The 25,936-nt window shown below is 44.2% G+C and overlaps 1 protein-coding gene across 1 annotated transcript in view; it reads right to left on the bottom strand.

Annotated features, from left to right (window-relative positions):
- LOC130356830 (acetylserotonin O-methyltransferase-like) overlaps positions 1-25,936 on the bottom strand; it is a 105,825-nt gene that overhangs the window by 54,793 nt on the left and 25,096 nt on the right. The window lies entirely within an intron of this gene.

The following is a 25,936-nucleotide window of genomic DNA, read 5'->3' as shown; positions in this document are numbered from 1 at the left end:
TCCAGTACTTATTAGCTGCTGTATGCTACAGAGGAAATTGTTTTCTTTTTGGAACACAGAGCTCTCTGCTGACATCATGACCACAGTGCCCTCTGCTGACATCTCTGTCCATTTTAGAAACTGTCTAGAGCAGCATATGCTTGCTATGGGGATTTTCTCCTACTCTGGACAGTTCTTAAAATGGACAAAGATGTCAGCTGAGAGCACTGTGATCATGATGTCAGCAGAGAGCTCTGTGTTCCAAAAAGAAAACCATTTCCTCTGTAGTATTCAGCAGCTAAGTACTGGAAGGATTAAGATTTTTTAATAGAAGTAATTTACAAATCTGTTTAACTTTCTTGCACCAGTTGATTTAAAAAAAAAAAAAAAAAAAATGTTCCACAGGAGTACCCCTTTAAACTTGCAATGTAGCTGTCCATTTTGCTGTTGCGTCCTGGTGATAGGGTAAAATTGGAATCCCGAAAGCTTTTCTCTACAAAATTATGTTAGTCCAATCAAAAAAAGGAATTACAAGATACTGCCACATTTTTTGATTTGCATCTGCATCGCTGAACTAATATGGCTACTCAAATTTACTATATATAGAGTCAAAAATAAGAAACCAAAGAGTTATTTAATAGCCAACTCAATCACCTGACCTGAATCCGATTAAGCATGCATTTCACTTGCTGAAGACAAAACTGAAGGGAAAATGCCCCAAGAACAAGCAGGGACTGAAGACAGTTGAAGTAGAGGCCCGGCAGAACATCCCCAGGGATGAAACCCAGCAATGACTGCGTTCCAGACTTCAGGCTGTAACTGACTGCAAAGGATTTGCAAGCAAATATTAAAAAGCGAAAGTTTGATTTATGATTATTATTCTGTCCCATTACTTTTGGTCCCTTAGCAAGTGGGAGGCACATATGCAAACTGTTGTAATTCCTACAATGTTCACCTGATTTGGATGTAAATACCCTCAAATTAAAACTTAATTTCAAATCCATTGTAGTGGTGTATAGAGCCAAAAATGTTAGAATTGTGTTGATGTCCCAATATTTATGGAAATGACTGTATATATATATATATATATATATATATATATATATATATATCTGTCCGTTGGGTCTGTCAATGGGTCCCGCAGCATATCTCAATACTTATGCAGGACCCAGCATATCGAGTATATGTACCATATGGATAATATGTTAAAATATATACTGCAGATGTTTGTAGATGTAAACGTTTACTATATATATATATATATATATATATATATATATATTTGTATTTGTCATATATATATATTTTTTTCTCACACAGCAGACAGATGAATGAAGAACAGATATATCTATACATCTCTCTCATATATCTGTATACATATTATTTGTTTTTTCGCTCATGTAAATGTAGATGTAAACTTTCACATTAGTAGATATATATATATGTTTGTATTTATCATATATATATATATATATATATATATATATATTCCCTTCTACAGCTTACAGCAACAAAAAAGTCCTTTTCATCCAACTGAAATGATAGCTCCCATCCATGTCTTCCTGCATATGAAAGAGTTTTGTAGTTACAATGACATCGTCCTTCACAATTACATTAAATACATACATACATTATTTTCCCGGCCATCTGCTTCCGCAAATTACAATTTGAAGTATCTTTGATTTCTGATAGTAAACCTCTGTAAAGTTATGGATTTTTGGTAAAGTAGGGAAACTCAGCCTTTTTATGTCAACTGTATTATACATATTACTGATGTCCCTGTCCTCGGCTCGTCTCTGACCCTCACAATTAATCATGGCAGCACATTTAAATGCCCCAAAAAACTTAAATAAATGCAGCAGAAAAAAAAAATTATGAAATGCACTCACAAAGGATCAATTGTGGGTGGGCAGGGACCTAAAAATGTAGCCGACAGTAACAAAAAATTTAGAAAGGGGCCATTTAAATGCAAAAATAATATATTTTTTTATAATTAATTTTTTTTATTTTATTAGTAATGTATTTTAATATTGTATTTAATAATATGTGTGTTTCACTTGTTTTTCTCTATTTTATTTTTTAGGTAGTACTACTACTCCCAGCATGGAACAGACTGTTCCATGATGGAAGCTATAGTACCTGTACTAATAGACAGATCGCCCGGGTGTCACTCCTGACACCCTATGTAATCATCCTATCTATTGCAGAGATGGAGCGGCTTTCTCTCTGCACTATTTTCCAGCTGGCCAGTGATGTGAATAGAATTCACATCACTTATTCATATTTCCCGCAGAGAGCTGTGATTGGCCAGATGGTTCCAGCCAATCACAGCTCTCTGCGGGAAATATGAATAATAGGTATATATACAGCATATACTCATACTATAGTGGGACCAGAGAAGAGCGGCCGGCCGCCTGCTTCTATACATTATACAGGACGATCACAGCAGTTGTCATGAGTGACAGCGAATCAGCCGAATCTAATTTTTAAGCACACACAAATACACATTTACGTTTTTTAGGTACCACTACTACACTTATGTTTTTTTAGGTAATACTACTACTGCTCCTAACATGGAGCACACTCTACTCCATTCTGGGAGCTGTAGTACCTGCATTAATAGACAATTCGAACAGGTGTCAGAAGTGATACCTGCTGCGATCTGTCTATTAATGCAGTTACTACAGCTCCCAGCATGGAGTAGAGTGTGCTCCATGTTAGGAGCAGTAGTAGTACTACCTAAAAAAACATAAGTGTAGTAGTAGTACCTAAAAAACGTAAATGTGTATTTGTGTGTGCTTAAAAATTAGATTCGGCTGATTCGCTGAGTTTTCAAAAAATTTGATTTGATCCGATAAAATTTGCAGCAAATTTCTATTAGTAATGTATTTTAATAATGTGTTTAATAAAGTGTGTGTGCTTCACTTTTTTCAATTTTTTTCCCATTTTTAGGTAGTACTACTACTCCCAGCATGAAACAGACTATTCCATGATGGGAGTAGTAGTACCTCTGCTAATAGACAGATTGCCCTGGGTGTTACTCCCCGATCGTCCTTTATAATGTATAGATCTGGGTGGCTTTCTCGCATCTCTGCAACAGATAGAATAATCCCATCGGGTGTCAGGAGTGACACCCGCTGTGATCTGTCCTCAACTGCAAGTACTACTGCTCCCAACATGGAGCACACTCTGCTCCATGCTGGGAGCTATAGTACCTGCATCAATAGACAGATCGCAGCGGGTGTCACTTCTGACCCCTGTTGCGATCTAGCATGGAGCAGAGTGTTCTCCATGTTGGGAGCAGTAGTACCTGCAGGTAAGTAAAGATCACAGTGGGTGTCACTTCCAACCCCGGCTGTGATCGTCCTGTATAATGTATAATGCTCTTCTCTGGTCCCACTGTAGTATGAGTATATGCCGTATATATACCTACTATTCATAAATAAATATGAATATATGAAAATATGCGAGTGCAGGAGAAAGCCGCTCCATCTCTGCAATAGAAAGGACAATCGCATTGGGTGTCAGGATTGACACCCGGGGTGATCTGTCTGTTAGTACAGGTATTACAGCTCCCATCATGGAACAGTCTGTTCCATTCTGGGAGTAGTAGTGCTACCTAAAAAAATGAAAAAACAGATAAAAAAAATGAAACACACATACACACACTTTATTAAACACAATATTAAAATACATTACTAATAAAAAAAAATAAAAAAATTATTTATAAAAAATATTTCTTTTTACATTCAAATGGCCCCTTTCTACATTTTTATTATTGTTGGCTACAGTTTTAGGTCCCTGCCCGCCCACATAAATTGATCCCTTTTTAAAAATTAACATTAACCTTTTTTTTTTGTCTTTAAATTTTCGGGACCGGGCAGGGACCAGAAAATTCAGCGCTCAATATTAAAAATGAATGAGGACAGGGGCGTGGCCAGAAGTCAATGGAGTGAGACGAAGGACTCCAGAGCTCTGCTCCAAGGCTGTAAAAACAGTGGTAAATACCCTACCTAACCCTCTAAAAAGAGGTTCATCCTGCTCTTACACAACCCTGGACCCCTCCGGTCATGGAAAATTTGTTTTCAAACAGCACCGGCGAGCCTACCTAGTGAGACGGGGAAAGGAGCGCCCTGACTGCTGCAGCTGCGAGCCTCCACCATTGCCTCGTGACACTTGGGACCCCGCACCTCGTCGGCTGCAGTACGGAGCAGCTCACAAGCCGAGAGGGGAAACAAGTAGGTGGAAGCCCTTGCATTCTCTAGGCCGCAGTAATAGCGGAGGCCCGGCATCATAGTGAGCCGGGCCTCAACTGTTATAGTGAGCCATTTTGCTAATCCCCGGCGCCTGCAAGAGCCCCGGATAACGGCTCCTGCCAGAAGTTAACAGTGGACAGAAGACAAGCAGCACAATATCTAATACTCTGCCTATTACCCTACCTACAGAAGTGGGAAGTCATAATAGCTACTGGGACATTATAAAAAGCCCTAAGTGGGTCCTCTGATATTAACACAGTCTCACTCTGCAGCAGCTGGGGCTAAATAGAGTCATTCCATACTCTTTAAGACTGTTTCCACTACATCCTGCTGGATTTAGATAATACACCTAGAAGGAACTAGGTTCTTTTTCACATTATTGATAATAAGCTCAAATAGTTGAAATTTTCTCCTCCGTAAAATACCTCTAAACTCACTCATAAATAGAGGTCTGATGCCATCTAGTGGTGAAAGTGCAAAGTGCCTCATACTTTTTACTGCATATGCTAATAGACTGAGGAACTTGGATAGGTTTCTACTGTGAATAGTCGTAGCAACCAACAAGAATTGCATCTCTGGATATTGAACATGACTTTTGCGGGAGGTAACTTACTCGCTATAAGGCCTTAAGTTTCTTGAAAAAGCCAACAGTCTTGTCCCCTTCGCAAACTAGGGTGGAGACTACCTAACTTATACTTTTATCTCTGCTCTTCACATGGGAAGACAAACAAAAAAAGAAAAATAATCTGTCACCACAGCAAAGATTCTTACGCTCTAGATCCGTCTCAGACTCAAGCTGTACAGATACCAACTGGCAGAGGAGCAACACTCCACAAACTTTTAGTACTCCTTCTTCTCCAGTAAGCTGCAGATCCCTGAGATTATACAACAGATTCCACCCAATTAGTAAAAACACCAAACTCTTGGCAGAAATGACTGAACCTGAACAACAGGATACTATGAGACACCCAGATAACTCTTCACCATTTAATGAAGACATCCTGAAGGAAAACTTAACTCTCACCGATTCTTCCTCTCCACTAACAGACTCTGTTCTGGAAAATAGCGACACTGCTGCCATTACATCTTCATCAGCATTATCTGTCAACATGGAACCGAAAGAACAGAGGGAATCCATTCAATCCCATTCAACTGCTAAGCGTGCATTGCCTACTACATCAGCATGGGAAACGCAAACAACTACTCCTTCAACTTCATCTATGCGTAAAAGAATGGACCAAACCTCTTAGTCCCCCTGTAGCTCTAAATCACAAGAAGACATGCAGTCCGACAACGACGGTGGACAATAGAAAACCCATTTGAGCCAATTACCGACAATTGACTACGTCAATGGCTTCTTGTCAGATATTAAACAAACCTTTAAAACCGAAATAGCAAAGGTGAGACAAGACATAAGAACAGTCAACCAGAGAGTGGACAGTATTGAGAATGACCACGATGATACTCGTGGGCCTCGATAACAGAGGCCGAAGACACAACATTAGAGTGAGGGGACTTACAGAGGCTACACAGGAAGAGGACCTAATGGTCACACTGGAAGCTATTTTTAACATGGTGCTCAAAGAACCATCAGACAACAAAATTCATATGGACAGAGCTCATAGAGCGCTAAAACCGAAGGGCTCCTCACCTCTACCTAGAGATGTCATATGCTGTATTACGGACTACACCCTCAAAGAAGAGATAATGTTCAAAGCAAGAAACCGCCGCAATATAGATTTTGATGGAGCTACCCTTCAGCTGCTTCCGGATCTGTCATGGCTCACACTTCACAAGAGAAGACAACTGAGACCCCTTCTATAAATGCTTCATGAAAGAGACATAGTGTACTGTACTGGGGATTCCCATTTAGCTTGTCATCTAGGAAAAATGGAAAGACTGCTATAATCAAAACTTTTCAAGATCTACCTTCTGTTTGTGAAATCCTTGGGATCCCTCTACCTCAGCTTAACAACTGGGAACTATTGCCTCCCCCTCCAGCCCTGCCACCAGTCTGGACGAGGGTCACTCCGAGGTAAAAACGGAAACAACAACCACGCACTCCTGAGCTCAGTGGGACACCTTCAAGGGACCCTCTAACCTGATGATAGTACTGGGGAGATATTGTGTTCCTTACCTTTACCTACCTTCCAGGACTTTAGTTAAACTGTTAAATTGGCCTTAGGCAGGGCATTTTTTCATATAGATATATGGATAGCTGTATATATATATATATATATATATATATATATATATATATACATACAGTACAGACCAAAAGCTTGGACACACCTTCTCATTCAAAGAGTTTTCTTTATTTTATGACTATGAAAATTGTAGATTCACATTGAAGGCATCAAAACTATGAATTGACACATGTGGAATTATGTACATAACAAAAAAGTGTGAAACAACTGAAAATATGTCATATTCTAGGTTCTTCAAAGTAGCCACATTTGCTTTGATTACTGCTTTGCACACTCTTGGCATTCTCTTGTTGAGCTTCAAGAGGTAGTCACCTGAAATGGTTTTCACTTCACAGGTGTGCTGGTGTGGAGGAGGTGTGATGGTGTGGGGGTGCTTTGCTGGTGACACTGTTAGGGATTTATTCAAAATTGAAGGTATACTGAACCAGCATGGCTACCACAGCATCTTGCAGCGGCATGCTATTCCGTCCGGTTTGTGTTTAGTTGGACCATCATTTATTTTTCAACAGGACAATGACTCCAAACACACCTCCAGGCTGTGTAAGGGCTATTTGACCAAGAAGGAGAGTGATGGGGTGCTGCGCCAGATGACCTGGCCTCCACAGTCACCGGACCTGAACCCAATCGAAATGGTTTGGGGTGAGCTGGACTGCAAAGTGAAGGCAAAAAGGGCCAACAAGTGCTAAGCATCTCTGAGAACTCCTTGAAGACTGTTGGAAGACCATTTTAGGTAACTACCTCTTGAAGCTCATCAAAAGAATGCCAAGAGTGTGCAAAGCAGTAATGAAAGCAAAAGGTGGCTAGAACCTAGAATATGACATATTTTCAGTTGAAATACATACATACGTACAATTTTCATAGTCATAAAATAAAGAAAACTCTTTGAATGAGAAGGTGTGTCCAAACCTTTGGTCTGTTCTGTGTACATATATATATATATATATATATATATATATATATATATATATATATATATATATATATATAACAAATACATATATGTATATGACAAATATATATATATATATATACATATATTATTATGTCTAGTGCTCCGGTGGGGCTCTCCGGCAAGGAGCGCCCTCTCCTGTCTTCACCTCTCCCTGGCAGTACCGTGGTTTGCATCACGGGACGCACCCGCATGCGAACCCAGCACTGTGGCTCACCTGTCCCTGCCTTCTCTGGTCATGTCCTGTGATCCGGTGTTGGGCACGCTCGCGAGCCCCACTCAGTCCGCCTCCAGCTTGTTCTTGTCGGCATATGCGTCACCACCTCCTAGAGCACTTGCACGCACCGACACTGTTAAATTTAAAGGGCCAGTGCACCAATAATTTGTGCTTTGCTAAATCTGTCCCTATATAGTTCCAGCACTTCCTGCAGCTCGCTGACGGATCTTTTTGCCCTTGTTGCCAAGAGAAAGCGTACTTTGTGTCTAGTCTTGCAGTGTGTCTGATCTCCTGCTACGTGTACTGATCTTGTTCCTGTGCCGTCTGCCTTCTGACCTCCTGCTTCATGACCTGACCTTGCTCCTGTGCAGCCTGCCTTCTGACCACCTGCTTCGTGACCTGACCTTGCTGCATTGCTGCCTGTCCTGACCTCCTGCTAGTCCTGACTACGTCGAGGTCTCATCCTACCTGTGCCACGTTATACCTCGGCTGCCTGTGGCGACAAATTGTATCAGAGGTAGCAACCTGGGTGCCGCCTGCTGCAGCAAGTCCATCCCGCTTTGCGGTGGACTCTGGTGAAAACCAGTGGCACCTTAGACTCCACTTCCTGGTATGGCCCAAGCAATCGTCCTCAACAGGTCAGTGTAGATCCACCTACATCAGCCGTTAAAGTTAGATCCGGCCATGGATCCCACCAAGAAACCTTTGCCCAGTTTCTATGATCTCTCGGCTATTGTTGCACAGCAGTCGATGCAGATTCAGCAGCAAGCACAGCAGTTGTCTTAGCTTACCTCACTGATGCAGCAGTTTCTCACCTCACAACCGGCACGACCAGCTACTGCGGAACTTTCTGTGTCAGCTGCTTCTGTAGCATCTGGTGGCTCCAAGATTCGTTTATCTTTGCCTTCCAAGTATGACGGAGATCCGAAGTTGTGTAGAGGTTTTGTCACTCAGTGCTCTATGCATCTTGAACTTTTGGCTGACCAGTTCCCTACGGAATGTGCTAAAGTGGCATTTGTCATCGGTCTTCTGTCTGGCGAAGCTCTAGCCTGGGCTACTCCTCTATGGGACCGTATTAATCCAGTGTCTGATAACCTCCAGTCCTTCCTCACAGAATTCTGCAATGTCTTTGAAGTACCAGCGTGGGCTTCCTCGCCTGAGACAGCCCTGTTAAATCTCTGACAAGGGAACTCTTCTGTAGGGGATCACACGGTTCAATTCCGCATCCTGGCATCCGTACTGGCCTGGAATGACGAGGCATTGTGCACTACCTTATAAAAAGAACTTTCTAGTAGAATCAAGGATGCCCTTGCTGCACAAGACCTGCCGACTTCCTTGAGTGATCTAATCAACTTAGCCACTAGAATAGACATTCGATTTTCTGAAAGACAGGAAGAGCTTCGCCATGAAAGAGAATGCGTCTGAACACGTCGGTTCCCATGCCTGGCACCTGTGTTCCAGTGCCCGCTTCATTCTTCTCCTATGCCACCAGAGGAGGAGCCTATGCAGGTGGATCGGAGCAGATTGTCTTCACAGGGAGGTCTTGTCGACGTGAGGAGAATTTGTGTCTCTACTGTGCCAGTTCAGAGTATTTCCTTAAGGATTGTCCCGTATGTCTGCAGCGTTTGGGAAATTCTTGCATCTAGGGTATGTAGGAGGGGCATCCCTAGGTGTGAATAGTACCTCTCCATGTTTGACTATGCCTGTTCTAGTCTACACCTCCACAAAGACTTAATTCTCCGCTTCTGCCTTCTTGGATTCCGGTTCCGCGGGAAATTGTATTGATGCTTCATTGGTCAAAAAGCATAATTTCCCTGTGTCTCGGCTAATCAAGCCTCTATATATTTCCTCTGTCAATGGAGAGAACCTGAATGGTTCCGCACCGAACCTCTCACCAGGTGGGAGTGTTACATAATGAGAAGATAGAGTTCTTTGTGCTTCCTTATTGTACTTCTGAAATTCTACTAGAACTTCCTTAGCTTCAGCATCACTCTCCGCAACTTGACTGGTTTCTCATTGTGGAACTTAGTGTCATGGACACTGTCTGGAGTCCACTCAGCCCAAGGCGGTCCTATCTTCTCCTACTAAGTAGGGTCTACCTCTCCCTTATCAAAAGTATTCAGATGTGTTCTGTAATAAACAGGCAGAGACTCTTTAACCACATTGTCCCTATGATTGCCCCATTGATCTTAAACCTGGCACTACTCACCCACTGTCAGTTCCAGAGCTATTGATAAATATAACCACAAAAACCTACAAAAGGGTTACATTCAGAAGTCCACTTCTCCAGCCGGGGCTGGATTCTTCTTTGTAGGAGAAAAGGATGGATCTCTGCATCCAATATTGACTATCAGGGTTTAAATAAGATTATGATCAAAAATCGCTATCCTTTGCCTCTGATTTCTGAACTTTTTGATCATTTACGGGAAGCCAGGATCTTCTCTAAGTTGGATCTGAGGAGAGCATACAATCTTATTCGAAGGCGATGAATGGAAGAAAGCCTTTAACATTCCAGATGGCCATTTTGAGTATTTTGTCCTGCCTTTTGGTCTCTGCAATGCTCCCGCTGTCTTCCAAGAATTCGTAAATGACATCTTCGGAGATCTGTTGTACTCCTGTGCAGTTGTCTGATTTTTTTCTCCCAATTTTGAGTCTCATCGTGTCCATGTCCGTCAGGTCCTTCAGTGTCTCTGCGAGAAGCATCTGTATGCCAAGCTTGAGAAATGCCTCTTTGAGAAAACAAGTCTTCCGTTTCTTAGATACATTGTCTCCCACCAAGGTCTACAGATGGATCCTGCCAAGCTTTCTGCGGTATTTGACTGGCCACGTCCTTCTGGTCTACGGGCTATTCAATAATTTTTGGGCTTTGCCAATTCCTACCATCAATTTATTCTGCACTTTTCTTCCTTGGTTGCCCCAATTGTAGCTCTCACCAAAAAGAACAGCAACCACAAGAACTGGTCTCCTGAGGCTGAAGAGGCCTTCTCTCGGTTAAAATCTGCCTTTGCATCTGGACCTGTTCTCACATTATCGGACCCTGGAAAGGCGTTCTTTTTGGAAGTGGACGCAGTTTTAACTCAGAATACCCCCAAAAGGCAAGAATATGACCTGTGGGTTTTTTCCAAGACCTTTTCGCCTGCTGAGAGGAATTACTCTATCGGGATTGGGAACTCCTCCCTATAAAACTTGCCTTAGAGGAATGGCGTCATCTTTTGGAGGGTTCCACACATCCAGTCAGCATCTTTTCGGATCACAAGAAGCTTTTGTATCTTCAGTCTGCCCAACGTCTGAATCCTCGCCAGGCAAGATGGTCACTCTTCTTCTCCAGGTTCAATTTTTTAATTCACTTCCACCCTGCCGACAAGAACATTAGAGCCGATGAACTTTCCATGTCCTCAGATGTGGTTGGACAGGATTCATCTCCTCGTCATATTATTCCACCCAAGTGTTTAGTTCCTGTAACACCTGCAGTCCTTCAGCAAGCTCCAATAGGAAGATCCTTGGTACCACTTCTATTGAGACGCAGAGTGCTAATTTGGGGTCATTCTTCCTTGGTAGCAGGCCATTCTGTAGTGCGGAAGTCTTTTCAATCAATCTCTCGGCATTATTGGTGGCCCACCCTCAAACGTGATGTCACTGACTTTGTCAGTTCCTGTGCTACTTATGCTCGAGACAAGACTCCATGGCAGGCTGCTGGCCTTCTTCAGCCTCTTCCTTTTCCAGACACTCCTTGGTCGCAAATCGTTATGGATAGAGATGAGAAAATCAAAGCTGACGAACCCGAATTCATTACGAATTTCAGGAAAAATTCGATTCACAACGAATGCGAATATCGCCGCGATTCTATCGCTCAAATCGCTTTTACTGTGGTGTAGGCTCCAGGGCATCTAAAATGGCAGATCCACATGTCAGTACATGGGGCAAGGAATGCTGGGAAGGTGGGAAGGCAAGGCGGGAAGGGAAGTAGGCGGGATGACCCTGAATCACAGCAGGATCCAGCCTATCAGCAGATAGTCACCCCTGTAATGTCACAGCCCTATATAATCGGCAGCCATAATTCCAGCTCCTCACTTCATTACAATACACTGCAGAAGGATCATAGGACACAGAGCCTGTGTGTATTACAGCAGAGAAAAGCAGAGTCCAGCCGCGTTTAACATCCTCCTAGTGACATCAGCGTTCTCATGGACGAAGAGCATTGTTTTTTTCACTGAAAAGGATTTTTACTGTAGCCGCAGGCATTAAAGGGGTTATCCAGTGAAAAAACTTTTTTTTTATATATCAGCTGGCTCCAGAAAGTTAAACAGATTTGTAAATTAGAAGAAAAATATGTGCAGCTCACAATTATATTACCAACCGAGGACAAATGGGTAATGCACCTATACCTATGGTGCCAAAATTAAACAAATAAAAAAGACAAAAATACCCAGACCTCAAGGAAGGTATATTTAATAGATGAAACTATAATTAATAAATAAAATAAAAGGACCAAAGATCGTGCTTCAATTATAATAAGGTGTGCTTTATTAAAATAAAAAACTGATAAAAATTCCACCTCACAAGGGGCCCCTTGTGAGAAGGGTATATAACACCTAAAATAGATGGACTATCACTGATAGCTAATAACTAATTAGTATCACAAAATACTATAACAATTGTAGACAAATGCACTTATATGATTAAGGCAAGATAAACTATATGCACTGAAACAGTTAAAAATGCTGAGGAAGTCTCATAGAGCTCAATTTTTTTCACTGTAGGGGTGGTTGTGTAATAATGTAACAGGTTCCTCTTAATGGTGAAACAATGTTCAGTATATTAAACTGAGGAAGTGTTTGAAGTTCACAGTTGTTACAGTTGTTGCAATTGTTGGTTTCTCTGTGTCACTGTGTCAGGACAAATAACAAGCAACTCTGTGTAAGGACAAATCACGAGCAGCTTTGGATTACTTTACCGGTCCTTAGAGCGGAAGACTCCCGAGGTGCTGGATGGATCTAGCACTTAGATGGTCACTGCAGGTGGGCTACCTCCGGGTCCCTGCGCTGGCAGGCGTCGGGGATGGAAGATCTCAGAGGTGGCACACGCCAGTCTTGCGAACAATCACTGACTGCACTTGGCACTTTAAATTATATTTCATTTGGACTTACTTGTGTGGCCTTGCTGGTCCGGCACGGAGACGACCCCGCTGATCTTACCGCCCCGGTCCACAACATCCAGTTCGGAGTGGATTCGCAGCGAGCCGAGGAATCAAAGCACATCCTGCAGGTGCCGGCACTGACGTCACAAGCCACCCTCACGAGGTAGAGACATCTAACATCGGTCTGTTGCAGACCTGGCCTCTATGGCAGGACTTTCCATCAGCGTGTGCCACCTCTGAGATCTTCCATCCCCGACGCCTGCCAGCGCAGGGACACAGAGGTAGCCCACCTGCAGTGACTATCTAAGTGCTAGATCCATCCAGCACCTCGGGAGTCTTCCGCTCTAAGGACCGGTAAAGTAATCCAAAGCTGCCCGTTATTTGTCCTTACACAGAGTTGCTTGTTATTTGTCCTGACACAGTGACACAGAGAAACCAACAATTGCAACAACTGTAACAACTGTGAAATTCAAACACTTCCTCAGTTTATTATACTGAACATTGTTTCACCATTAAGAGGAACCTGTTACATTATTACACAACCACCCCTACAGTGAAAAAGATTGAGCTCTATGAGACTTTCTCAGCATTTTTAACTGTTTCAGTGCATATAGTTTATCTTGCCTTAATCATATAAGTGCATTTGTCTACAATTGTTATAGTATTTTGTGATACTAATTAGTTATTAGCTATCAGTGATAGTCCATCTATTTTAGGTGTTATATACCCCTCTCAAAAGGGGCCCCTTGTGAGGTGGAATTTTTATCAGTTTTTTATTTTAATAAAACACTGTCAGGAACCGGACTGGAATGCAGAGAGGACACTGGAGGTGGATCCTCTGTGTCAGTGAGGTGATGGCGTGGGCCGTACCAGGGGAACGGAATCTAAGGGGTTACTGGTTTTCACCAGAGTCCGCCGCAAAGTGGGATGGACTTGCAGCGGCAGGTAACCCCCAGGTCGTTCCACCCGATAGCAACTAAAAGCCACTGACAGCTGAGACAGGCGCGGTACACAGGGACAAGGCAAGAGCAAGGTCGGATGTAGCAGAAGGTCTGGGCAGGCAGCAATGGTTCATAGTCAGGGGCAACGGCAAGGGTCTGGATACACAGGCTTGGGATACACAAAACGCTTTCTCAGGGCACTAGGGCAACAAGATCCGGCAAGGACAGGAAGGGGAAGTGGGTTTATATATGTAGGGAGTGATACCACTGATTGGGCAAGGCACCAATTAATGGTGCACTGGCCCTTTAAATTTCAGAGAGCCGACATGCGCGCGCCCTAGAGAGCGGGGCCGCGCGCGCCGGGACATGACAGCAGGGGAATGGGACAGGTGAGACGATTGGGATGCGACCTGCGGGCGCATCCTGCTACGCGGATCGCATCCCCGCCGGCGATAACAGTGCAGCGCTCCCGGTCAGCGGGTCTGACCGGGGCGCTGCACACAGAAGAACGCCGCGAGCGCTCCGGGGAGGAGCAGGGACCCAGAGCGCTCGGCATAACAAACACACCTTATTATAATTGAAGCACGATCTTTGGTCCTTTTATTTTATTTATTAATTATAGTTTCATCTATTAAATATATCTTCCTTGAGGTCTGGGTATTTTTGTCTTTTTTATAGATTTGTAAATTAATTCAATTAAAAAATCTTAATACTTTCAATACTTTTAAGCTGCTGAAGTTGCGTTGTTCTTTTCTGTCTAAGTGGTCTCTGATGACACGTGTCTCTGGAACTGTCCAAAGTCCCCAAAATCCCCATAGCAAACCTATTCTATTCTGTGCAGTACCCGAGACAAGCAGAGATGTCAGCAGAGAGCACTGTTGCCAGACAGAAAAGAACAACTCAACTTCAGCAGCTGATAATTATTGGAAGGATTGATATTTTTTATAGAAGTAATTTACAAATCTGTTTAACTTTCTGGAGCCAGTTGATATACATAAAAAAAAAGTTTTTTCCTGGAATACCCCTTTCACCTCCCAGTCACTTTCTTCAGCATAGTATTACAGAGAGGGGCAAATAGCTGTGTGTTGCCTCATACATTTCAACAAGCTGCCTCAACTTCATAAACCTTAGCAGCAGGAATAATTTTTCAGCGCTATTCAGTGTCTTTGTTCCACAAAAAAAAATTCTGCACTCATAAGTGCATACCACATACCTACATCTAAGTAGTGTACTATTTTAAACCTGTTAATCTGTCAAGGGCCTAAATAATGTGAAAGTCCAGGCAAAAGTACTCACCGGCTGGTAGTGTATTCAGATACTTTTTTAAGTGTACTGTAGCGCATTTTCCTGCCCTCATAAGTGCATACCACATACCTACATCTAAGTAGTGTACTATTTTGTAATTGTTAATCTGTCAATGGCCTATATACTGTGAAAGGACAGCCAATAGTACACATCTGCTGCTGTTCTAGACAAATACTGTTTTAAGCATAGTGAAGTGTATTGTACTCCCCTCATATACGGAATAAGTATGTCAGGCAGAGTAGTGCCAGGATGTGCACAGAGGAGTGGCAGAGGCCTAAATTCATCAGGCACAAGCAGAGGTCGCAGCAGAGTAGGGGTGTGTGGCAGCCGGAGTCGCAGTGAGAGGTCTGAGCTCCCTGTGTCAGCTAGCAGTCGTGTCGCAACCAGCAACCCAGAAGCCATGATTGATCGGTTCACTCGGTCATCCACTTCATCCCAAGTGAGGTTCGCTCAGTCATCCACTTCATCCCAAGTGACATCCGACACCCCCAGTCAACAGTGGGTGGGTTCCTCAGACTCAACCCTAATTTGGCATGGCCCTCATGCTGCTGCTGCCACCTCCAGGCTCTATCATTGTGCCGCCATATGGTCTCCTCATGCTAATGCTTCCACCTCCGGGCTCTCTCATTCTGCTGCTCTATGGTCTCCTCATGCTAATGCTACCACCTCCACGCTCTATCATTGTGCCACCATATGGTCTCCTAATGCTGATGCTACCACCTTCAGGCTCTGTTATTGTGCCGCCATATGGTCTCCTCATGCTGATGCTGCCACCTCCAGTCTCACTAATTGTGCTGCTCTATGGTCTCCTCATGCTGATGCTGCCACTACCAGGCTCTCTCATTGTGCTGCTCTATAGTCTCCTCATGCTGATGCTACCGCCTCCACACTCTGTCATTGTGCCAGCATATGGTCTCCTCATGCTGATGCTACCACCTTCAAACACTGTCATTGTGCTGCCATATGGTCTCCTCATACTGATACTGCCACCTCCGGGCTCTCTAATTGTGCTGCTCTATGGTCTCCTCATGCTGATGCTTCCACATAATTAACCTGCTGGTCCCCAGTGTCAGAAATTCCTTGCATTAGGCTCACTTTCAGGAATTCTGATGCTACCTTCAGGCTGGGCCATTAAGCCACTACATGGTATCCTCATGCTTCAGCTACCTCCAGGCTGTGCCATTCAGACACTGTATGGTCTCCTCATGCTTCAGCCACCTCCAGGCTGTGCATGGACAATATATGGTCTCCCTATGCTGCCACAAACTCCAGGCAGTCATTCAGACACTATATGGTCTCCTCATATTGATGCCACCTCCAGGCTCTGTCATTGTGCTGCCATGTGACATGTGACTCCTTGTTAGATTTGGTCCTTTATACCCACACGCCGGGGCCTGGGACACTAAAACTTGGGAGTTAAAAGTTCAATTTCAAAATCCTCAATTTCAATTTCAAAATTTTAAATTTCCATTTAAAATTCTTACATTTCCATGGTCTCCTCATGCTTTTGCCAACTCCACACTGTGCCATTCAGACACTATACGGTCTCCTCATGCTTCAGCCAACTCCAGGCTGTGTCATTCAGTCAATATATGGTTTACTGATGCTGCTGGGCCTGGGTCTGGGCCAAAAAAATGTTTATGGTAGCACTAGCTATCCTAAATCTTCAATTTGAATTAAAAAATTCCTCTTTTAATCTTAAGGATTGTGAAGCCCTAGTGTTTACTCATGCTGCTTCCAGCTCCAGGCTGTGTCATTCAGCAACTATATGGTCTTCTCATGCTTCAGCCAACTCCTGGCTGTGCCATTCATCCACTATATGGTCTCTTCTCATGCTTTAGCCAACTCCAGGCTGTGCCATTCAGATGCTTTATGGTCTCCTCATGCTTCAGCCACCTCCAGACTGTGTCATTCAGCCACTATATGGTCTCCATATATTGACTGTGTATTGTAGTAAACATGTGGGTATCCTTGAGTTACTCTCCCAGCATTATTGCCATGTTGATAACAGACCAGTAATAAAAAGAATATTGCCAAGGATTAGCAGAAACAGGGAACTGTGAATACTGACCACCGACTGTTGGAATTGACTGACTATCCTAGGTGGTAGATTTACCATTTTGAAGTTCCTCAGTTCCAGTAGGCTATAAATTGTTCATTCATTGTTGTGGTTCTACAGTTACAGAATTAAGTTGTATCATGTTTTCCTGTTCCTCCGATGAGCTAATGTCACTGGAACACACAATACTCATATTGTCATCTAATGAAGGATCCTTTTCCTCATAGAATGTATGTATCATTTTATTATTTTGAATGTCAGGTGGTATTCTGACAATTTCTGATTATAAAGGAATTTTGGAATCTGGGACACAGGTAAAAATAAGTATTTTTAAGCGTACTGTAGCACATTTTTCAGCCCTCATAAGTGCATACCACATACTAACATCTAAAGTAGTGTACGATTTTGTACCTGTTAGTACACACCTGATGCTGTTCTAGACAAACACTGTTTTAAGCGAAGTGAAGCATTTTGTACTCCCCTCATATACTCAATAAGTATGTCAGGCAGAGTAGTGAAATTTAAATTTCAAAATCCTTAATTTTAATGTCAAAATCCTATATTTTAATTTCAAAATCCTAAATTTTAATGGTCTCCTCATGCTGCTGCCAACTCCAGGATGTGCCATTCAGACACTATATAGTCTCCTCATGCTTCAGCCAATTCCAGGCTGTGTCATAAAGGCAAGATATGGTTTACTGATGCTGCTGGGCCTGAGTCTGGGAATAAAAATGTTGCTATTGTAGCACTAGCTACCAAAAATCTTCAGTTTCAATTTCAGATTTAATCTTATAATTTTAGGCATTGTAAAGACCTAGTGTCTACTCATGCTGCTGCCAACTCCAGGCTGCGCCATTGAGACGCTATGTGGTCTCCTCATGCTTCAACCAACTCCAGGGTGTGTCATTCAGCCAACATATGGTTTACTGATGCTGCTGGGCCTGGGTCTGGGCCTAAACATTTTTTATGGTAGCACTAGCTACCCAAAATCTTCAACTTAAATTTCAAAATTCGTCTTTCAATCTTAGGGATTTTGAAGTCCTGGTGTCTAGTCATGCTGCTGCCAACTCCAGGCTGTGCCACTCAGACATTATATGGTCTCCTCATGCTTCAGCCAACTCCAGGCTGTTTCATTCAGGCAATATATGGTTTACTGATGCTGTTGGGCCTGGGTCTGGGAATAACAATGTTGTTATGGTAGTACTAGCTACCCAAAATCTTCAGTTTAAATTTCGGAATTCATCTTTTAATCTTAGGGATTGTGAAGCCCTAGTGTCTACTCATCCTGCTGCCAACTCCAGGCTGTGCCATTCAGACACTATATGGTCTCCTCATGCTTCAGCCAACTTTCGGCTGTGTCATTCAGCCAATATATGGTTTACTGATGTTGCTGGGCCTGAACCTAAACAATTTTTATGGTAGCACTAGCTACCATAAATCTTCAATTTAAATTTCCAAATTCATCTTTTAATCTTAGGGATTGTGAAGCTCATGCTGCTTCCAGCTCCAGAGTGTGTCATTCAGCAACTATATGGTCTCCTTATGCTGCCAACACCTCCATGCTCTGTCATTCAGTAACTATATGGTCTCCTCATGGTGCCAACAACTCCACCCTGTGTCATTCAGCAACTATATGGTCTCCTCTTTGCTGCCAACACCTCCACGCTGTTTCATTTAGCCACTGTGGTGTCCCGGTACGGGACATTAACCCCTCTTCTGCCGGCTGCTGTTGGTCGGACGACTAAGCAGCTCATCAGGGAAGGTGACATGATCACCACCTCCCCCAGCAACAGGAGGTGATCACCACCTCCCCCCAGCAACAGGAGGTGACTGTCGATCACCTTCTTACTCCGGGTCATTGGGTCACACGTGACCTGTATGACCAGAATCACCGCAGATCGCCAGTGTGACTTCACCGGTGATCTACAGCGATCGCCGACATGACCCACCCCAGGCGTTATCACAGGATGCCTGCTGAATGATTTTGAGCGGCGGGGACCAGAATTCCCACGGGCGTATAGGTACGCCCTTGGTCTTTAAGTACCAGTACGTCAGGGCGTACCCATATGCCTGTGGTCCTTAAAGGGTGAAAGGGCATGAGTGACCCAATTTGTTGTTTTTTTTATATAAAATAAATATTTCACTTTTTTGTTGACTTTTTAAATTTTATACAGGAAATATGAAAAAATAAATTTATTCATTAATCAATATTTTTTCATATTTCCAATTGTTGACCAGCAGAGGGAGTTAACATCAGAACGCGGAGAAGGCAACAAGCTACCCGCAATTTGGATGCTGCAAAGTTAGCTTCGCCCCTCTACTGGCTGGTGACCTGACACCTCCCTTCCGCTTGTTTCTATTAATTTTGTTATTTTCCACATAGTGGTAAAGTACAGTTTCAGTCATGCTATGATTAAAGGTATGCCGACCTGAAACGCGTCAGCTCTGTTAATGAGGACTTCTCCTGTGCACTACATTTGACTTTTTCTACTTTTTATGTGCTATGTTTGGTGTCCACATTTTGGATTTTTACTAAGGACTTCAATAAATTTCATGTTTTACTATACATGCTGGTGTCCAAGCATTTTGCAATTTTCACGTTTTTTTTTTTACACCTTGTTAGGGACACACACACATTAATAGAAGCAGTGGTGTGTGGGTTGGTGAATGGAAGTGTGGGTGGCTGGGAATGAATGGAAGCAGTGGCTTGGGTGAAAGATGAATGGAAGCAGGGGTGAGGGGTGGGTGGCTGGGGGGGTGAATGGAAGCATGGGAGGGGGCTGGTGAGTGATGGAAGCATGTGTGGCGAATGGAAGCAGTGGCGTGGGTGGCTAGGGGGAATGGAAGCAGTGGCATGGGTGGCTGGGGGGGGTGAATGGAAGCAGTGACAGTGATGGGTGATGGGTGGGTTGGGGGGTTAATGGAAGTAGAGGTTGGTGGCTGGGGTAAATCGAAGCATGGGAAGGGGCTGGTGGGTGAATGGAAGTGTGGTTGGCTGGTGGGTGAATGGAAGCATGGTTGGCTGGGAGGGTGAATGGAAGCATGATTGGCTAGGGGTGAATGGAAGCAGTGGCAGTGGTGGATGGGTTTATGGGGGGGGGGGTGAATGGAAGCCGTGGCAGGGGTGGGTGGCTGGGGGGTGAATGGAAGCGTGGGTGCGTGGCTGGGAGGTGAATAGAAGCGTAGGTGGGTGGCTGGACGGTGAATGGAAGCGTGGGTGGGTGGCTGGGTGGTGATTGAAAGCAGTGGTGTGAGTGGCTGGGGGGTAAATGGAAGCAGTGGTGTGTGGAGTGAATGAAAGCAGTGGCAGTGGTGGGTGGGTTTATGGGGATGTGAATGGAAGCAGGGGTAGGTGGGTGAATGGAAGCAGTGGCTGGGGGGGTTAATGAAAGCAGGAGTTGGTGGTGGGTGAATGGAAGCAGGGGTGGTGGGTGTCTAGAGGTAAATGGAAGCAGGGCTGGGTGACTGGGGGTGTATTAAAGCAGTGGCAGGGGTGGATGGGGATGAATTGAAACAATAGCTGGGGGCTGAATGAAGGCAATAGGGCTGGGAGGCAGGAAGCAATGTGGGTGGCTGGAAGCAGCATAAGAGGCAATGTGGGTGGGTGGGAGTCAATGTGAGTAGCTGAAAGCAATGTGGGTGGGAGGCTGAAGGCAAAAGGTGTGAGTGGTTGGCTGGAGGTAATAGTGATGGGTGGGTGGGTGGCTGGAAGTCTGGTGGTTGACTGGGACTCTGGAGGCAATAGGGTGGGTGGCTGGGAGTCTGGAGGCAAAAGGGGAGTTTGAAGGCAATAGTGGGGAATGGGTGGAAGGGGGTCTAAAGAGAATAGTGGTGGGTGGGTGACAGGGAGTCTGAAGGCAATAGTGGTAGGTGGCTGGGAGTCTGGAGGCAATAGGGTGGTAAGAGGCTGGAGGCAATAGGGGTGGTTGAATGGCTGAAGGCATTTGAAAGAGATTGGAGGTATTTGTGTGTGGGAGAGGCTGGAGGCTTTGTGTGTAAGAGAGAGGGGCTGGAGGCATTTGGGGATGCTGGAGGTATTGTGTGGGTGTGTGGGAGAGAGGTTGAAGGCATTTTCAGGGATGCTGGAGGCATTGTGTGTATGCGTGTGGTTGGAGGCATTGTCTGTGTGTGTTGGAGAGGCTGGAGGCATTGTGTGTGTGTGGGAGAGTGGTTGGAGGCATTTGGGGGGATGCTGGAGGCATTGTGTGTGTGTGTGGGAGAGAGGTTGGAAGCATTTGGGGCAGTGCTGGAGGCATTGTGTGGTTGTTTGAGGCTGGGGGCATTGTATGTGTGTGTGACAAAGATGATCTGGAGGCATTTGGGAGAGGCTGGAGATATTGTGTTTGTGTTCATGTGTGTAGAAGAGAGGTTGGCAGCATTTAATGGCAAGGCTGGAGGTATTGTGTGTGTGGGAGAGAGGTTGGAGGCACTTGGGATGCTGGAGGCATTGTGAGTGTGTGTGGGGGAGAGGAGGGAGGCATTTGGGGGGAGGCTGGAGGCATTGTGTGTGGGGGGGGAGGAGAGAGGTTGGAGGGGCTGGAGGCATTGTCTGTGTGTGTATGTGAGGCTGGAGACATTGTCCGTGAGTGTGAGAGGCTGGAGGTATTTGTGTGTGTATGTGTGTGGGGGGGGGGAGTATGGTCGAAGCTGGAGGCTTTTGTGGGGGAAAAGGGAGGATGATGCTGGAAAAGTGCAGAGCCTAATATATGTTTATGTTGCAGGTTTTGGGGTGAAGAGTTGTGACTGGAAGAAACCATCATGACTGTCTGGCCAGATGGAGAGGGCAAGGGAAAAGTGAACAACATCATCTTTGAGTCCTGCATATAGCAGCACTGTAATATACATAGGTGTTGTGTATTGCTTCCTTTTAGACATTTTTTGTCGTGTGTTGAAAGTTATTTGGTAGGGGTGCCCCGTGAAAAATGTTTGTTTTTTTCCCCCCGAGGGGTGCCCCAAGCCACTAATATAAGGGCTGATCTGGGTAACTGTAAAAGAGCTAGTCTTTTGTCCAACACATATAAAACGCCCAACTGAGATCTTGTTAATAAGAGCAGAACAATTATGCAGAGATATGCTGTTATTTATAAATTCCATATATATTTATATATACAGTATATATATGTATATATATATATATATATATATATATATATATATATATATATATTTATTTAACCCCATCATATAGTAGTTAGGCCTTTCTGGCATAATCAGCCTCCCCATAAAGTAGTTTGGTCCCCCTATATTGTAATAAGGTCCCTATTTAGTAGTTTGCCCCCCATATAATTGTTAGACCCTTCCATATAGTAATTGGGCTCCTTTTTTGTATCTAGTCCCCCATGTTGTAGATAGGCTCCAATTAAAAAATAAAAATAAAAAACACATCTCTCTGCTCTCTGTGGTCTCAGGAAGGGCACCCCTTCCCTTGTGGGTCCAGTTGCAGTCACACCTCTTGCGATCAAGGCAGTTACGCTCCCAAAACAAAGCTCTGTGCAGATGTCAGGGCCCACAAGAGGATCCTCCCGGAGAATGGAGCATACATATTATCATACCCTAAATAACTAGCTTAAGAGTGATCTCTGAGGCCAGCCAGTGATGGTGGGTGCCAGCATGATTAGTACCTGAGTCCTCTCCAAACCGTACCTTAAGAAGTTTTAAATTACTTATTTATGTATTTATTTTTACTATTGTAATTGTTGAGGGGGCAGGAATTGTAGGCCTTTTACAATTAAATCTTCTGACATATTTAAACTTGTCAAAAAACTTTATTCTACATTTCAAAATTTTACAACAGGATATTTACATAACAGAACCACATTCTTTTAGTTCATGCACTAGGTACTTAAGCTTAGACCATTGACTTATATTGATGTTGATTCATAGAAGAAAATGTTACTTTGAACAGTAACTGCTAGCCTTGTGTTTTTGCCTTGGAAATAGCACTGGTTTCTGAGGCAAAACCACGCTCCCATTGACTTTACTGGGTGGCGGGAAACTGCACACAAAAGGAGTGACATGTCACGTTCAGCCAGTGGCGTTGCTAGGTTTGGTGTCACCCGGAGCGGTAGAAAATGGTGTCACCCCATACCTTCCCCCCCTCAGTAAGTTTTTAGCCTGTTGTGACAGACACCACTGGCGTAGCGCATTGTGAGAAATTCCAGTATAATAATCAGATATACCAGTTGCCACAGAATGGGAAAGTGTTAAAGAAATTTTCACCATTTAAATATACAGCTCCCAGAATTACTTAAAGGGGTACTCCACTGGAAAACATTTACTTTTATATCAACTGGTGCCAGAAAGTTAAACAGAGAAGTTGTGTAGTTCTTTCCAGTCTGTCCTAAGTGCTCTGTCTGTCCATGTTAGGAACTGTCCAGAGCAGGTAGGTTTGCAATGGGAATTTGCTCCTACTATGGACAGTTCTTGACATGGACAGAGGTGTCAGCACAGAGCACTGTGGTCAGACAGAAAATAAATTAAAAAAGAAAAGAACTTCCTGTGAATCACTTATACAGCAGCAAATAAGTACTGGAAGGATTAAGATTTTTAAGTAGAAGTAATTTATAAATCTATTTAACTTTGTAGCACCAGTTGATAAAAAAAAAATGTTTTCCAGTAGAGTACCCCTTTATGCAGTAGTAAGGTTATGCTGGGAGTTGTAGTTTCACTCACCATAACTGTAGAACTTACAAGTGACTACAGCTCTGATAGGACATAGTGAGGAGAATACACAATGATATCAGTGGCTACAGGTGACGTCTTCTCTATAGTCTTCCTTATCTAATTCAGATGGTACATACCGCCTGGTCAAGCTAAAACTTCTGTCTATAGAATGTGACGCCCAGACGTCTCCTCACTATGTCAGCGCATTCTCATCCTCTATATGAAAACAAGTATTATTATAAATCTGCCAGACACTGTATCCTCTAAATATAATACTACTATACACTACACTCTTTGATTATAAACCTTCCATACACCATACCCACTGAATATAATACTACCACACACTGTACATTCTGAATATAATACCAACACATACTGTACCCTCTGAATATAAATCTGCCACATACTTTACCCTCTGAATATAAATCTGCCACATACTGTACCCTCTGAATATAAATCTGGTGGTGTTGCTAATGGATGATGGGGGTGCTAGTACTGGGGGGGTGTTGCTGGAGGATGATGAGGGTGCTACTGGCCATCCCCCCTGGCAGTATCACCCCCATCATCCATCGGCAGGATCATCCTCCTGGCAGGAGCACCCCCATCATCCACCATCAGGATCTGCTGATGGAGGTGCTTCTGCTGGGGAGGTTTGCTGGTGGATGATGAGGGTGCTACTGCCAGGGGGGGAGCATTAGGTAGGCAGCAGTTCCCCCACTTAAGGTAGGTAGCAGTTCTCCCACATTAGGTAGGTAGCAGTTTCCCCACATTAGGTAGCATAGATTTCCCACATTTGGTACCAGTTACCCCACATGAGGTAGTAATTTCCTCACATTAGGTAGCACATATTCCCCACATTAGATAGCAGTTTCCTCACATTAGGTAGCACAGATTCCACACATTTGGTATCAGTTACCCCACATTAGGTAGTAATTTCCCCACATTAGGTAGCACAGATTCCACACATTAGGTAGCAGTTTCCCCACATTAGGTAGCACAGATTCCCCACATTAGGTAGCAGTTTTCCAACATTATGTAGCAGCTTTCACACATTAGGTAGCAGTGTTCCCACATTAGGTAGCAGTTTCCCAACATTAGGTAGCATATATTCCCCACATTTGGTAGTAGTTCCCCCCATTAGGCCGCAGGTTCCCTTGCATGTTCCCCACAATAGGTCAAAGTCTCCCCACATTAGATCGCTGGTTCAAACACATAAAAAAAACACATACACACAACACAGAGACACACACAGATAGAGAGAGAGAGACACACACACAGTCAGAGAGACACACATACAGTCAGAGAGACACACACACACAGACAGTCACACACAGTCACACACACACAGAGTCACAGGCAGTCACATACACAGAGTCACACACAGACAGGGATAGCAACAGACACGCACACAAACACACTAACACACACAGAGAGAGACACACACTCACAGACAGAGAGACACACACACACAGTCACACACACACACAGTCACACACACAGAGTCACACACAGACAGAGTCACACACACAGACTGAGACACACAAACAGAGATAGAGTGAGACAGACACACACTCACTCACCCATCCAGTACAGCGCTCCTTCTCTCCGGGCGCTCTGCGAGTGACGTCATGTCCTCCTGCGCGGCGCTGCGGAGGCACGTCGGGCCGGTGCAACGGAAGACGTGGGGGCTCAGGCCGGTTTACTGTGCAGGTGACGGGGGGGGGTATGGTCCTACTAGAACGGAGACTGCGCAAGTGAGGACGGGGGGGTGCTATTACAGACACAGCGCAAGTGATGGGGGGGTGCTAGTACAGAGACAGCGCAAGTAATGACTGGGGGGGGGGGTGCTGCTAGTACGGAGTCAGCGCAACTGAGGACCGGGGGCGTGCCTGGTGTCACCCCATCAGGATGGTGTCACCCGGTGCGGGCCGCACCCCCCGCACCCCGGTCGCAACGCCACTGCGTTCAGCTTCAGGCCCACTCCACCCCTCTTGCGCTGCAATTTGCTCAGAGAGCAAAGCACACAAATGCAGATAATGCCTTGTGCCAAAGTTACAGGTGAAACTCGAAAACATTTGAAGATCATGCAAAAGTTCATTTATTTCAGCAATGCAACTCATCTGCGGAAAGAAGCATGAAATGCTCCAAAATCTCCTGGCAGACGGATGTGCTGACCCTGGACTTAATGTAGCACCGTGGACCAACACCAGCAGATGACAT

The sequence above is a fragment of the Hyla sarda genome, chromosome 2 (genome assembly GCF_029499605.1).
Source record: "Hyla sarda isolate aHylSar1 chromosome 2, aHylSar1.hap1, whole genome shotgun sequence".
NCBI lineage: Eukaryota > Metazoa > Chordata > Amphibia > Anura > Hylidae > Hyla > Hyla sarda.
This window is presented reverse-complemented; position numbering and strand designations above follow the sequence as displayed.